Source organism: Pleurodeles waltl, chromosome 7, assembly GCF_031143425.1.
Source record: "Pleurodeles waltl isolate 20211129_DDA chromosome 7, aPleWal1.hap1.20221129, whole genome shotgun sequence".
NCBI lineage: Eukaryota > Metazoa > Chordata > Amphibia > Caudata > Salamandridae > Pleurodeles > Pleurodeles waltl.
The window spans coordinates 267,166,746-267,182,088 of NC_090446.1; the positions used below are offsets into that span (position 1 = coordinate 267,166,746).

Below are 15,343 nucleotides of genomic sequence, written 5' to 3' on the forward strand. Positions count from 1 at the left end.
AGCTACGCTCTCTTTCTCAGCTTCCCTGACTCGTGAGCAAAATTTGACGGGCAAATTTTACTCTCTACTGATCAGTGGATCTGTCCTGGTGCACATAGGACTTGCCAGATCTCAGTCGAAATTTCTTTCACTCACTTAGACTCACTATCTGACTTGTTGACCATGCCCGATCAACCTACTAAACCAGACAAATTACAACATAAACCAAGTGTCTCATGGAGTCTTAGACCACGCAGGGTCTGTACATCACCAACCACGTGGACAATTTTTTTAGCACAAAGCGCCACACACATGTGAAGTTCGACGACTTCCCTACTCCCACACTGCGAATTACGCACACTCCTTCTACAACTTCATTTGGAGCACGCAAACTCCCTAAATCTTCGCAAACATCACAATACACCTGCGAGTTGCATAAGCTGTGCAAGCGTAAAAACCTACTCCATTCACACTGTCACTAGAAAGCTAAGAATATACTCACACAACCATTGGCGGGCTCCAAGATTCTGGGAAAGCCATTTCAGGACCTAAGGTAAAATTTTCTCTCCAATTTGAATAATTGAAAAATAAACTGAACCAAATCTTCAGTCTGCTGCTATTCTCCTATCTCTGTTAACGCCTATTATTTCTTACTACCATGTACCAGACTCCACAATGGCCTTCCAAGGGGACAAACCATCAATCTGTTATTATCTCTGTGAATATCTGCTATCATGGACCGGGCCTCTACGATGGTCTCCCAAGGGGACGAACCATCAATCTGGTATTATATCTGTTAACATCTGCTATCATTTACCAAGTCTCTATGACAGCTCCCAAGGGGACAAACCATCAGTCTGCTACCATCTCTGTTAGCACGTCTGTTAGTACGTCAGACCTCAATAGGTAAACTCACAAGGGGACGCGAATAGGTCGATGAACCTTTTGACCAATGCGTCAGGTGTTCCCATCATAAAGACCCAATACCAACATTGAACAATAACCAAATGTCAATTATTAATATCAATTATCAACAATAATCAATAACATTTGTAACCAATATGAGTAAGTAACTGAAACACCATGGCCTTTCAGTCATGAATAACCATACCTTTATGTAAGAGTTAGAATGTTTATTTCCCTTATTTATTAAAATGCTGTTATCACTTAGGTTAATCTCAAAATCAAATGATAAACATACTAAAACAACACTGGCTGTCCGCAGCGGCGAAATAAACACAATCTAATCAAGGCTTGTGGTACTACACATTCTAATATCACAGTGCAAATTAATAGCAAGAATAATTGCGCAAACGATATCACACACATTTATTTTCAGCAAAGAAAGACATCAGTTGTTCTTCCCTATATCGAATGTCATTAGTGTGAAACTTAACTTACACCTGATTAGAATTAGCATGTTGGGCTTGATGAAGCAGAAAATGAAGGTTTTGATTTATTAACGCATAAACGTAGTGTGAAATAATCATGTGTGACATTAACCGAACTAATAAAGATTGTACGGGGACAAAATGTGCCCTTAGAGTAGTTCGCCAACATTTATACGCGTGCTTGATATAACGTGGTGTATTAGAATTGCACTAATCCGACATAATCATAAACGTGTGCTACGATTTGCTTGTTTGAAATGCTTTAGCTTAGCATTACTTTAGGGGAGGCTTTGGCCTAGTTGCCTGGTCTCACGGTTTAGATGCTCGTATTTTTCCAATGTGCTATTAAACGTGTATTTCTGCTTGAAGCTGTACTTTTCCACAGAAACTGTTCACATGCTTATCTTAAAGTTTCGTGCCAGCCTGGCATATTTTCTCTTTAATTCAAGGTCGACTTGCAGGTGCGGACAATGGAGGCTCTGAAAGTGAGCTAATTGGTAGACAATGTTGCGATTTGCGTACCCATCTCCAAGGATAATGTATGCTTAAGTAAAAGCTTGAGAACTGTCGTTTTTGATTGGACAATTTGAAGCTAACCTATGAACCCTCCAATGGAGACCCTACTGGATTCGAACTGTTGTCTATAAAAACCAGGTGCACGAGAAGAAGGGAGCCATTGAGCGATTATCAGCCATTACCAGCTCGATACCCGCCATTTTGCAGACTTCGTAGCTATTATGGCCCACTTTGCTGCGACGCCATTTTGAGAGACTTTGATGCTTTCTCTAATCGAGAGAAAGAGACTTTAATGATTCTTGCCCTAGAGACTTTAACTTTGATTTGTCCCTTTGCATGAAGTAGTAGTCTTAACTTGCCGCCGTGAGGCGATTGCCCCGCTCACCCCTGCCCCTTTGTCCCGTCCCATGCTGATCGAGAGACGGTACCTGTGAGACGAAGACTTCCTTGTATGCTGATCGTAATTGGTAAATATGAAAGGAAATTGTACAATTGCATTGTGTTCCTTTTAGGTAACCAACTGCTGATTTTGATGAGATCCCTAGATAGGAGTTTTCTAAATTTATGTTGCTAAATTGTTTTTGCATGAAGTCCCACATGCCGATGCTAATTTGAGGTTAGATGAGGATTCCATATGTTGCACGATGCAATTTGAGATCTTGTTATGCTGACTAAATGTACGCAATTAGCCCATTACAGATTATCGTATTAGTGCTTTGCATTGCCATTATCGAATGCCTTGTGATTCAAATGCTACATAGATTACACTTGTTCCGACGTTATGGACAGCTATTAATGTTCATTTATGTTTATCATTTGGTGTTGAGACACATCTATATCGTGCTAGCTTTGTTAATATAGGGAAATAAATTCACTAACTTTGCAATAAACTGGTGTGGTCATTCCTGGCTGAAAGGTCAGGGTTCGCCGAAATGTATTCTGGATTAATCATTAAGTGTTATGTTGATCAAGGTATTGCTTATGTTCGTTATTGATTATTGATTTGATGCGACTGATCGATTAAGAGTACAGAGAGTTCCCACTTAGTCAAAAGATTCATCGGCCTAAAGAGCGTCCGAACACAGGTAAAATTATTAGTACGGACCGCTCTATCAGTAGATGGTAGCAGAGGATGGTTTCGTCTTTTGGGACCCTGTACGTTTAAAATACATGGTGTTGAATTAACGGTTACGCATTTTTGAGGCCTCATTCGAGAAGTTGAATTAGATTTTTCTTGGATAAAACTGATTGACAGAATGATGATGGGCTAGGTCCACCGTGACTTTCCCGGGATCTCGGAGCTTGCGAATGGAGAGAACGGAGGTGTGGAAACAGCGTTGGCGGTACTAGAGATGGTATGAGTGAAGTTAGGGTTTTGCGCTTGCACAGCTTATTGCCGCAGGGTGTGTGAAAAGGTTGCGAGGATTTTTTTCTTTTAAAGGATAGCGGAGGTGCGACTCCGAGTGTAGAAGTAGAGAAGTCGTCGAACTTCATAGAGATAGCGGAGGTGCGGCTCCGAGTGTGAGAGTAGGGAAGTCGTCGAACTTCATGTGCGTGTGGCGCTTTGTGCAAAAAAAAGGTCCACGTGGTTGTTGTTGTTGAGACGGGCCCTGCGAGGTCAAGAGACTCCGGAGTATGTTGATCCATGTTGTGGTCTGGGCGGTTTAGTAGGTTGATCGGGCGTGGTCAACGAGTCGGTACGTGTGTTAGGGAGTGAAAGAAACTTCGACTTCGGGCTTTGACAAGATTCTAAGTGCACTAGAACAGATCATTGACAAGTTGAGAGTAGGTCTGCAGGTCAGACTTGCTTGCGAACGTGGGGACTGAGAAAGACGGAATAGCGGCCGAGGCTAGTGAAAAGTCCCTAAGGTCCTGAAGTGATTGTGTTACCCTTCCTGTAGTAAACCGACAGATCTGTTTTAGTTTTTGGTAGCTCGCGATACATGCAAGAAGTTATTACGAGAGGAGCTGAGTGAAGGAAGACTAGCCGCGAGGCTTTGTCAGCCGCAGTGTGTGTGAGTGTGATGTCACTAGGAGCCGCGCTGGGATAGGTTGGTTGGAGAGAAGGGTCGCGCACGGATTGGACGCAGTCCGTGGGGCTCGTTTGGAAGGGGAAAGGCAAGCGAAGAGTATTCCGGGAATTAAAGTCACCTATTGATTACAAATTTTGTGGAATAGAAGTGACCTATTGATTATAAACTTTGTGAATTAAAAGACGAGAAAATGAAATTCCTTAAAGCATTTAGGAGCGCGATGAAGGGGGAGTCTTACATCAAAGCGAGCGTAGGAGAGGAGACGCCGCCCGAGGGCACACCAGCTTATATTGTAATGGAGGAAAAAGGGGTAGCTCCGTGTCTTTGGCTAAAGCAATGGCACAAACTGACAGAGAAACATGGGAGCGTAGCGTTCCCGATACATGGGACGTTCAATATAAGGATCCTAGAGAATTTGAGATTCACGATGTACGACATGAAGGTGCCTCCAAGGCCGGCGCAGTTTGAGGCTCTAGCAATCTGGGAATTAATGGCTAGACAGCAACAGAAAAATAAGTTTGAAACAAAGATGAGGAAGGTAGAAAAGACACTAGCGGATGCTAGGTGGGATAATGCGCAGAAGGTGTGGAGGTCAGATGTATTGCAGGGAATAAAATTGTTTCCCGCAATTACTAAGGAGGAAGAGGAGACAGGTAAGAAAGCTACCTGTAAGACAGACAGGAAGTGTTCCAAGGATAGAGAGGACGAGGAAAAATTGAGAAGAGAAGAGGAGTTAGAGGATGAGGAGTTAATAATGCAATTGCTGAACGACCGTCCACCACCTTATGCGGAGAATGGACAAGGTCCAAGTACCAGTTCTGCCCCTCCAGCATCGGTACAGAACAGTGAAACCCAGAGTTCAGGAGCGCCATCGGGATCTAAGGACCCGAGTTTGCTGTTGACCCCGCAGATACCGCAGGTTAGGAGAATATATCCAGATGTGCCCATAATGAAACCAGCAGAAAATTATCAACCGCAGATGCCAGGGTACTACAGCAGTGACAACAGTGGAGGAATGGTTCTACAACAAACAGTAAGGGGAGTACAGAATGGTCACAATCCAACAATGACACAGGCTGAATCAACTCAGTTTATGATGCCTCAAAAGCAGATGCAGGGAGGAAACGCTCATGCTCAGATGACGGGGAGTCAGATGGGCATGCTGGCAATGATGACCCATAGTATGGGGATGAACATGCCTCAGAACATGGGAAATGGACAGAACCCAGACGCGATATCACTACCCATTACTGTAGGTCCACCGGTACCTCTGTACAGTCAGCCTAACTTAGGTATGAGCGGTCAGGGATCAATACTGCAGAATGGGACAGAAAGGAGGTGCATAGAGAACACTCCAGGGATAACTCCTATAGCGGCTCAGCCAAGTGGATCTGGATCCTTGATGGAGTTTAGTCCCATATGTGCTCAGTCTACACTGGTGAGGTCGAGCCCCCCACTGATAATACCTTTAACATCGAATACTGAAAAGTTGCCGCAACCATCAATGGCAGTCGATGTGAATGCTACACTGATGGGGGTAAATGCGCAACAGCTGACACAGTGGTTCAACAGCTTGAATTCCACACAAAGTTCAGACAGTGGGAAAGGAGAAGATTACTTGAATAGGATGAGGCTGAACATGGAAGCACAAGAATTGGTGGAAGGGAATATGGGTGTGAATAGGTTAGAGTCCTACACGGAAGAGGAACTGAGGTATCTATGTCCAAAGATCACGAAAGAAGTGAACAAGGTACATAAAAGTTTGCAGGAAGTAGCGGACAGAAACGGGATTGACATAGGCAAGACGAAACACTTGAGCAGGAGCTATAGGTTAGATTTTGGGACCACAGATTTTGAACACATGAGGTCAGCAGGTATGAAGGCACACCTTAGAGAATTGTTGCAGAGTGCCCAAGTGTGGAGGTGCTTAGACAAGTGGGAAAGCAGGTGGGTAAAGAGGAAGGATAAGAGGAGGGACAGTGCTACAGAGCACAACGAGAAAAGACCGCAGAGCAGCGAGACAGTAACCATGTTACCAATGAGGGAGACAGCAGGTGGAAAATTAATACATGTACCATGGCACAGAAGCGACATTCAGTCATTTACGGATGATTTTCCCAAACTGAGAGAGAAGCCGATTGAATGGTATCAACAGACTGATAGGTTTGTGAAACTTGCAAAATGTCTCTGGGAAGACCTGAACACTCTCTTTGAGATCGTGGTTCCGGCAGATTTGTGGGAGGATTGCAAAAGAGCTGTAGGTTGGCCGACAAGTGAACCAGAGAGAGACAGGGAGACGGGTGCACCATCACCTATGGTGATGAGTTTGTACTATAAGGTGATTGAGCATTTGAAGACGAAGGTTGCCGCGAAAAATGTGGATTGGCAGAAGATCGATCGAACTGCCCAAGAGACTAAAGAATCGATTCATAGTTACTATGAGAGGTTGTTGAAAGCGTTCAAGAATTACAGTGGCACGGAAACAATCGAGGCGAAAGATATGCTTCATTTTGTGTTCAGATTTGTGGAAGGGCTGAGACCAGAAATAAGTCAGATGATAAAGTCGCATTTGATTTGTTGGCAGTCTAAACCGATTGATGAGGTCTTGACTTACGCGAAATACTGTAGCGACGAAATTGAGGTGAAACAGAAAAGGCTGAAAGAGAAGGTGATGATGATGCAACTTAAAGCAGCTCAGACAGGTGTGCAAGGTTTGCAAGGGATGCAAGGGTTCCAACAGCAGGTACCGCAACCGCAGCCGCAGTTGCAGGGAAACATGGCATTTCAGCCACAGGCGAGAGGCAGAGGCAGAGGAGGTTTTGTGAATAATGGTCCGGATTTAAACACTGTTGTGACGGGTGTGCAGGCAATGAAGAAAGTGATGCCGTGTCACGTGTGCGGAATTGTAGGTCATTGGAAACGCGAGTGCCCGATGGTGGTGCAGGAAGGTGCAGGTGCAGGTGCAGGTGTTGGTCAGCAAAACAATGATGTCAATGCATTTCAGACAATGAGAGGACCGAAAATGAGAGGTCCAAACCCAAATTTTCAGACCATAAATCAATTGCAGGGATTACAACCTATGCAGCCGCAGCAGATGCAGATGCCTCGTATGCAGATGACGCAAATGCAGCCGATGCAACAGCAGTTACCCATGGTACCTAATCAGCAAATGCAAATACCTTTGGCACCAATGAGTCAGCAACAAGTGATGGTTCCTCCACAGGTCTCGAGTCAGGTAATGAGTACAAATGGCACCGTACAACAGTTCCCATTACACAGTGAGAGTGGAATAAACAATGTATGGGAGAGTGAGAGCTCAGAAGAGGAAGGAGATTGTGTGCTTGCAGCATCCTTAGAAGTTGATCAAAAGGGTCCGTACGTAGAGGGAAAAGTAATGGGTCATCGTGTTTCATTCTTGGTGGACACGGGAGCCACACATTCAACTGTTAAGAGCAGTGAAGTACCAAATTTGCCACTCTCAGGGAGGACAGTTCAAGTGGTGGGAGTAGCAAACAGGCACCTGACGAACCCAATAACAGATCCGGTACCAGTCAGCATCGGTAACTATCAAGGGGTACATCAGTTTGTGATATGTGACTCAAGCCCAATAGCACTGTTAGGGAGAGACCTATTGTGTAAATTGGGTTGTTCGATCATGTGTTCGAACGAAGGAATAACAATCCAGACGAGCAGTGATGGGGAAGAAGAGGACAGTGTAGAGGGGGATGAGATGGAAACGGTAGATGAAGAGTATCCTCTGATTTGTCTTTTCCCGATGATAACTGAAGAAGATATTCCAGCCGAATTACGGGAAACTGTCGGAAAGGAAGTGTGGGACATGACAGGGAAAGAGGTGGGATTGATGAAAGGAGTGGAACCAGTGAAAGTGACTGTAAAGCCCAATGCAATCTTTCCCCAGACCCCACAATACCACATGCCACAAGACACCCTCATGAAAGTTGCCCAACTTATTGACGAATTTGTAAAACAGGGGGTACTGAAAGAAGTGTTGAGCAGTCCATGTAATTCACCAATAATGGGACTAATAAAGCCAAGTGGAAAGGTCCGACTTGTGCAAGACTTAAGGAAAATAAACGACATCATAGTCAAATGCTGCCCTGTTGTACCGAATCCAGCTGTGATAATGTTTCAGATCCCTTGCGATGCCGAGTGGTTCTCAGTCATTGATTTGTCACAAGCATTCTTTTCTGTGCCTCTTCATGAGGACAGCCAATTTCTCTTTTGTTTCAAATTCCTAGACAGAGTATACAGTTGGTGTCGAATTCCTCAAGGGTTTTCTGAGTCACCGTCAATATTCAATCAGGTTCTAAAGAAAGACTTGGAAGAGTTAGAGTTGCCATTCGAGTCAACCCTAGTACAGTACATTGATGACCTACTGGTTGCATCAAAGACAGAAAGCGACTGCACGGCCGATACCATTGCTCTGTTGAACCATTTGGGAAGGAAGGGACACAAAGTGTCTCCTTCCAAATTACAGTTCTGTCAGAAGAAAGTGAAATACTTGGGTCACCAGATAGAGAAAGGGTCACGGAGGATAATGAAGGAAAGAATTACAAGTGTACTTCAGATGAGTCCGCCCAAGACGAGAAGGGAGGTGAGGAAATTCTTGGGAATGGTGGGCTACTGTCGCCAGTGGATTCCCAACTTCTCGACTCTAGCGAAGCCTTTACTGAAACTGACCCAGAAGGATGCTTTGGATCAAATTGAGCTGAAAGGAGATGAGATGGATGCTTTTATTGAATTGAAAGAGTGCATGTGTAGGGCTCCAGCTTTAGGTATGCCTGATTACACAAAGCCTTTCACATTGTTTTGCCATGAACGTGATGCATGTTCTTTGTCTGTCTTGACTCAAGCCCATGGTGGCGTAAACAGACCAGTAGCGTATTTTTCAGCTACTTTGGATCCGGTCGCAGCAGCACTCCCAGGGTGTTTGCGCGCCGTAGCAGCAGTTGGTATCAGCCTCACTCAGAGTGAAGGAATAGTGATGGGACACCCAGTAACAGTCATGGTCCCTCACTCAGTTGAGATACTTTTGACCCGCTCCCGAACGCAACACATGACTGGAGCTAGACTCACAAGGTATGAAACGATAATTCTGGGCTCACCGAATGTGCAGCTGAAAAGGTGCACTACGTTGAATCCAGCAACCTTAATTCCTGGAGAAAATGTCGAAATTGAGGACGCTGAAGACGTCGAGCATGACTGCCTTCAGGTGACTGAATTTTGCACAAAACCCCGACCGGACATTAAAGATACTAAGCTTGATGAAAATGACCAAATTCTTTTTGTGGATGGTTCATGTCTAAGAGATGGGATGGGGATTTTGAAAGCAGGATACGCTGTATGTACTGTAACAGGTGTCTTGGAAGCGGGATGGCTTCAAGGAGTCTATTCTGCACAAGTAGCAGAACTTGTAACCCTCACCAGAGCATGTCAACTGTCTGCATTGATGAAAGTCACCATTTACACTGATAGCCAATATGGGTTTGGGATTGTGCATGACTTTGGACAACTATGGTCACAGAGAGGTTTCCTGACTTCTTCAGGATCCCCAGTGAAGAACGGGGAGAGAATAAGGGAATTGTTACATGCCATTCAAGTGCCAGCTGAAGTTGCAGTGGTAAAGTGCAGTGCTCACACGAAAGGACAGGACTATGTTTCTCTGGGAAATGCATATGCGGATCAAGTCGCAAGATTTTGTGCCTTGAACTGTATATTACTGAGAGATGAATGGAACTCAATAAGTGAGCCAGAACTCGAACCAGCTGAAGCATTTGCCTTGAAGGTCGTAGATACAATAGAGGAACTAAAAGCACTACAGAATAATGTCAGGGAGGATGAAAGAGATTCCTGGATTAAATCACAATGTACAAAGAGACAAGACGAGTTATGGGTTTCACATGAGGGAAAATTTGTTTTGCCAAATGGTCTCTTATCACAGCTTGCGCGGTTCTATCATGGGCAAGCTCACCTAGGGAGAGATGCCATGATAAGATTGTTCAAAACTGATTGGTTTAACCCCAGATTTCGTCAAGCTGCAGAAGCAGTTTGCCATCGATGTGTCACTTGCCAGCAGATGAACCCAGGAAAGGGAACAGTTGTGAACGCGAGCCACATTGGTAGGGCAAGCGGTCCTTTTAGTCGTATGCAGATGGACTTCATTGAGATGCCTGTGCATGGAGGTCTGAAATATGTGTTGGTAATTGTGTGCATTTTTAGTCATTGGATTGAGGCATACCCCACACGTAGAAATGACAGCCTTACTGTTGCCAAGCTATTGTTGAGGGAGTTGATACCACGTTTCGGATTCCCGATCTCTTTAGAATCAGATAGGGGAAGTCACTTCAACAACGAGGTGATAAAGTTACTTTGCGAAGCGCTGAACATTGAGCAGAAACTGCATTGTAGCTATCGCCCTGAAGCATCAGGACTGGTGGAGCAGATGAATGGTACACTGAAATCAAGAATGGCGAAAATATGTGCATCGACAAATTTGAAATGGCCTGATGCATTGCCCTTAGTGCTAATGTCAATGAGAAACACTCCTGATAGGAAAACCGGATTGTCTCCGCACGAAATTCTCATGGGCAGGGCTATGAGACTTCCTGCAGTTCCCGCAAACGCGCTTTTGAATATTACAGATGATATGGTGTTAGACTACTGCAAAGGTCTGGCTGACGTGGTTCGCTCTTTCTCTCACCAGGTGGAAGCAACCACCTTGCCACCGATCCAAGGTCCAGGACACGCACTGAAAGCTGGTGACTGGGTCGTGGTGAAGAAGCACGTGAGGAAGTCGTGCCTGGAACCCCGTTGGAAAGGCCCTTTCCAAGTGATCCTGACGACAACTACCGCTGTGAAGTGTGCGGGGGTTCCCAACTGGATTCACGCCAGTCACACAAAGAAGGTGCTGTGTCCCACAGATGAAGAAGTTGAAGCGCTGAAATTGCCAGTGCCTGATAAAACAGTGCCGAGTGCTGAGACAGAACAAAAGCGAACTGAAAGCGAACAAGCAGCAGCAGGAGAAAAAGAGATATTATTGGAGAACGAAGAGTCCGACTCACTTGGGGAAGACCAAGGAGAAAGTTCAGACAGCGACGAAGAAGCTGCAGGTGACAAAGAGCCTGAAGCAGCTGAGGGTAGCAAAAAGCCTGAAGCAGCTGAAGGTGACAAAGAACCTGAAGCAGCTGAAAGTGATACAGAGCCTGACGAAAGTAACGGTGACGAAGGGCTCGAAAAAGGTGAAAAAGCAGGAGAGCCTGATCAGAAGGGGGCTTTCCCAGAAACAGACGATACAGAAAAAGAAAAGGAGAACGTGATCGATTCCCCTGAAGGAGGGGACAAAGCAGAGCAGAACGAAAAAGTTCAAACCTCTACAGAAAAGGTCGCAGGTCCATCAAATGGACATGGTGCAAAGAGGAGATTAAGTATATCACCAGTAAAACAAAGGTCCGGAGAAGGTTTGAACGACGGAGAAAGACCAAAAGTAAAAGAGAAAAGAAAAGAAGTGTCTGTCGTGATACCAACCTCGAGTGAAGAAAAAGACTTGACAAAAGAGGAAAGTACCAGCGAGGCAGAATCGAAAAGAGAAGCAAAATTGAAAAGGAAAAGGATACCGAACAGAAGGTATTCCGGTCCAGAATGGGCATATGCAGTCAATGACGATTGGACTGACGAGTTTGTATCTCTAAGCATCGAGAACGAAGAAGAGGAAGAGATACCAATAGAAAAGAAAAGTTTTATGGACAGTATTGATTGAAGGGGTGATAAATGATATTGCTTGCTACAATCTAACGTGAAAGAAACAACCAGCTGAGACATTGCTAAACCGGATGAGACATTTGCTAAACCGATAAAGACTGAGTTATTGCCGAATTGAGACAAGTGCTGCTAACCGATAAGTGACTGGCCTCTTGAAGAAGACGGTGTGAACATTGCGCTCGCTCAGCTTTGTAACTAAATTGCTAAATAAGTTTCATTTATAAGTGCTTCTAACTCTCTGATTCTATACAGATCATGACGCAAAACAATAGAAAGAAATATTGTAAATATGTGTGTATAGGCTTGGTAGTTACATGTGTACTAATAATAATGGCAATTGTGCTTGGAATGCATGGAAAGGGTGGGAATGAGACTATTGAGGCTTCTACTATTGCTCCTGTTACTGTCACTGAACTAACCGCATTGAAAAGGCTAGCACTGGATGAGAGACTCTTGCATGAAAGGAAAGAGCTTTCGTATAATGTTTTCTATCGCTTACTAACAGAATATGTTGAGACAATGGATGCGAAAGATTGTTATGTATGTACCCAGATACCGACATCAGTGAAGGAAGGGGTGACATATCACCACATGCCTCTTACATACGGGATTACATGTAGTATAGTAATGTCTAGGTTTTATGGTCAAACTAACATACAGTATTTTTACTCAAATTATGATGTTACCTTTGCTTATGTTCCTATAATAGCACAGCTAAGCCAGACTGCAAAGGATTGGGATGCAAAAATTATGAGGGAATTTTTCGAGCCAATGCAACCTTTTGAAACGGCTCACGCTCATAGGGAAAATCTTACCTGTTCACTCTCTGCAGTAGAAATAAGCTTTTTAGATCGCACAGATGATAGAAGGGCACAAATGAAGGCGAAGTTAGAAAAGGAGTTACATAAGAGGACTTCAGTAGATAATTATGATTTTGCTGCCATAAAGACACAAGGAAAAATTGCTTTAGATGCTTGGCATGTAGGGAAGTTTTGTATATATCGAGGTGAATCCTATTATGACAACATTTTTGTAGGAGCGAGTGAGTGTAAACATACGTTTATCTTTAAGGCCAAATGGACATTCATGATGGACGGACTTGACCCTGTCATTCCAGGCGTATCTTAGATTTGTGGGTATAATGCCTATTATCGTCTTCCAAAGGGATGGTGGGGAAGATGTTATTTGGGTATAGTGTTCCCAAAGGTTTATCAACTGGATGACCTATCGATGATTCAAAAGACATCTGGATCCCATCGTATCCAGAAAAGAGAGACCGCAGCTGCTGTGGTAGGTGATATATTTGGAGCAATGATTCCTTCATTGGGAGTTGTGCTGAATTCCATCAAAATAAGAAAGTTGTCTACTATAGTGGATAACATGTTGACAAAGTTTTCAGGTGCTATAATCCTGATAGATGCTGAACTTGCAGCGGAAAGAGCTATGACTCTTCAAAATAGGCTTGCTTTAGACATTCTTTTAGCAAAGGATGGTGGTGTTTGCAAAATGCTTGGCGCAAGACACTGTTGTACCTATATACCTGACAATAGTGTGAAAATTAAAACTATGCTTGCTAATCTAACAAAAGAAAGTGCAGATTTGAAAGAACTTAAAGAACCAGGAGTGTGGGAGAAGGTTGGAAAAGGACTTGCTTCAGTGGGACATTAGATTGGGGGAATTTGGAATGGAATACTATTGAAAATAATAGAAGGAATATTAATAGTAATAATTTGCGTATTTGGAATTTGGGGAATAAAAAGGGGAATAATAATGATTATGGAAAGAATTAAAAGAAGAAAGGAGGAGAAAATTATGAAAAGAATGGCAGAAGAATACAAAGCGCAAACTAGGGGAACTAAAAGGAAAAGGGAACTGACAGAATTTTAATGGAATAAAATTTGTGGGCTTAATTTGTGTGATGACAAGTAGTCATCAGAGGAGGGATTGATGAAGCAGAAAATGAAGGTTTTGATTTATTAACGCATAAACGTAGTGTGAAATAATCATGTGTGACATTAACCGAACTAATAAAGATTGTACGGGGACAAAATGTGCCCTTAGAGTAGTTCGCCAACATTTATACGCGTGCTTTATATAACGTGGTGTATTAGAATTGCACTAATCCGACATAATCATAAACGTGTGCTACGATTTGCTTGTTTGAAATGCTTTAGCTTAGCATTACTTTAGCGGAGGCTTTGGCCTAGTTGCCTGGTCTCACGGTTTAGATGCTCGAATTTTTCCAATGTGCTATTAAACGTGTATTTCTGCTTGAAGCTGTACTTTTCCACAGAAACTGTTCACATGCTTATCTTAAAGTTTCGTGCCAGCCTGGCATATTTTCTCTTTAATTCAAGGTCGACTTGCAGGTGCGGACAATGGAGGCTCTGAAAGTGAGCTAATTGGTAGACAATGTTGCGATTTGCGTACCCATCTCCAAGGATAATGTATGCTTAAGTAAAAGCTTGAGAACTGTCGTTTTTGATTGGACAATTTGAAGCTAACCTATGAACCCTCCAATGGAGACCCTACTGGATTCGAACTGTTGTCTATAAAAACCAGGTGCACGAGAAGAAGGGAGCCATTGAGCGATTATCAGCCATTACCAGCTCGATACCCGCCATTTTGCAGACTTCGTAGCTATTATGGCCCACTTTGCTGCGACGCCATTTTGAGAGACTTTGATGCTTTCTCTAATCGAGAGAAAGAGACTTTAATGATTCTTGCCCTAGAGACTTTAACTTTGATTTGTCCCTTTGCATGAAGTAGTAGTCTTAACTTGCCGCCGTGAGGCGATTGCCCCGCTCACCCCTGCCCCTTTGTCCCGTCCCATGCTGATCGAGAGACGGTACCTGTGAGACGAAGACTTCCTTGTATGCTGATCGTAATTGGTAAATATGAAAGGAAATTGTACAATTGCATTGTGTTCCTTTTAGGTAACCAACTGCTGATTTTGATGAGATCCCTAGATAGGAGTTTTCTAAATTTATGTTGCTAAATTGTTTTTGCATGAAGTCCCACATGCCGATGCTAATTTGAGGTTAGATGAGGATTCCATATGTTGCACGATGCAATTTGAGATCTTGTTATGCTGACTAAATGTACGCAATTAGCCCATTACAGATTATCGTATTAGTGCTTTGCATTGCCATTATCGAATGCCTTGTGATTCAAATGCTACATAGATTACACTTGTTCCGACGTTATGGACAGCTATTAATGTTCATTTATGTTTATCATTTGGTGTTGAGACACATCTATATCGTGCTAGCTTTGTTAATATAGGGAAATAAATTCACTAACTTTGCAATAAACTGGTGTGGTTATTCCTGGCTGAAAGGTCAGGGTTCGCCGAAATGTATTCTGGATTAATCATTAAGTGTTATGTTGATCAAGGTATTGCTTATGTTCGTTATTGATTATTGATTTGATGCGACTGATCGATTAAGAGTACAGAGAGTTCCCACTTAGTCAAAAGATTCATCGGCCTAAAGAGCGTCCGAACACAGGTAAAATTATTAGTACGGACCGCTCTATCAGGCTTCATGCAAAACAATCTAGACCACACAAATTTGGAAAACATTTAACCATGACTCTACCAAAATATTGCAGTTGGTACCTAGAAAGAAAAGCAAATAGACATAA

General features: G+C 43.4%; 1 long non-coding RNA gene across 3 annotated transcripts in view; it reads left to right on the plus strand.

Moving 5' to 3' along the window:
• LOC138304002 (uncharacterized) overlaps window positions 1–15,343 on the plus strand; it is a 238,677-nt gene that overhangs the window by 178,137 nt on the left and 45,197 nt on the right. The window contains exon 5 of one of the 3 annotated variants that reach the window (XR_011205481.1): window positions 1,793–2,666. The exons of the other annotated variants lie outside the window; for them this stretch is intronic. This is a non-coding gene — a long non-coding RNA (uncharacterized lncRNA). Of the gene's footprint in view, window positions 1–1,792; window positions 2,667–15,343 lie in introns of those variants that run through there. 3 annotated transcript variants of the gene reach the window in all.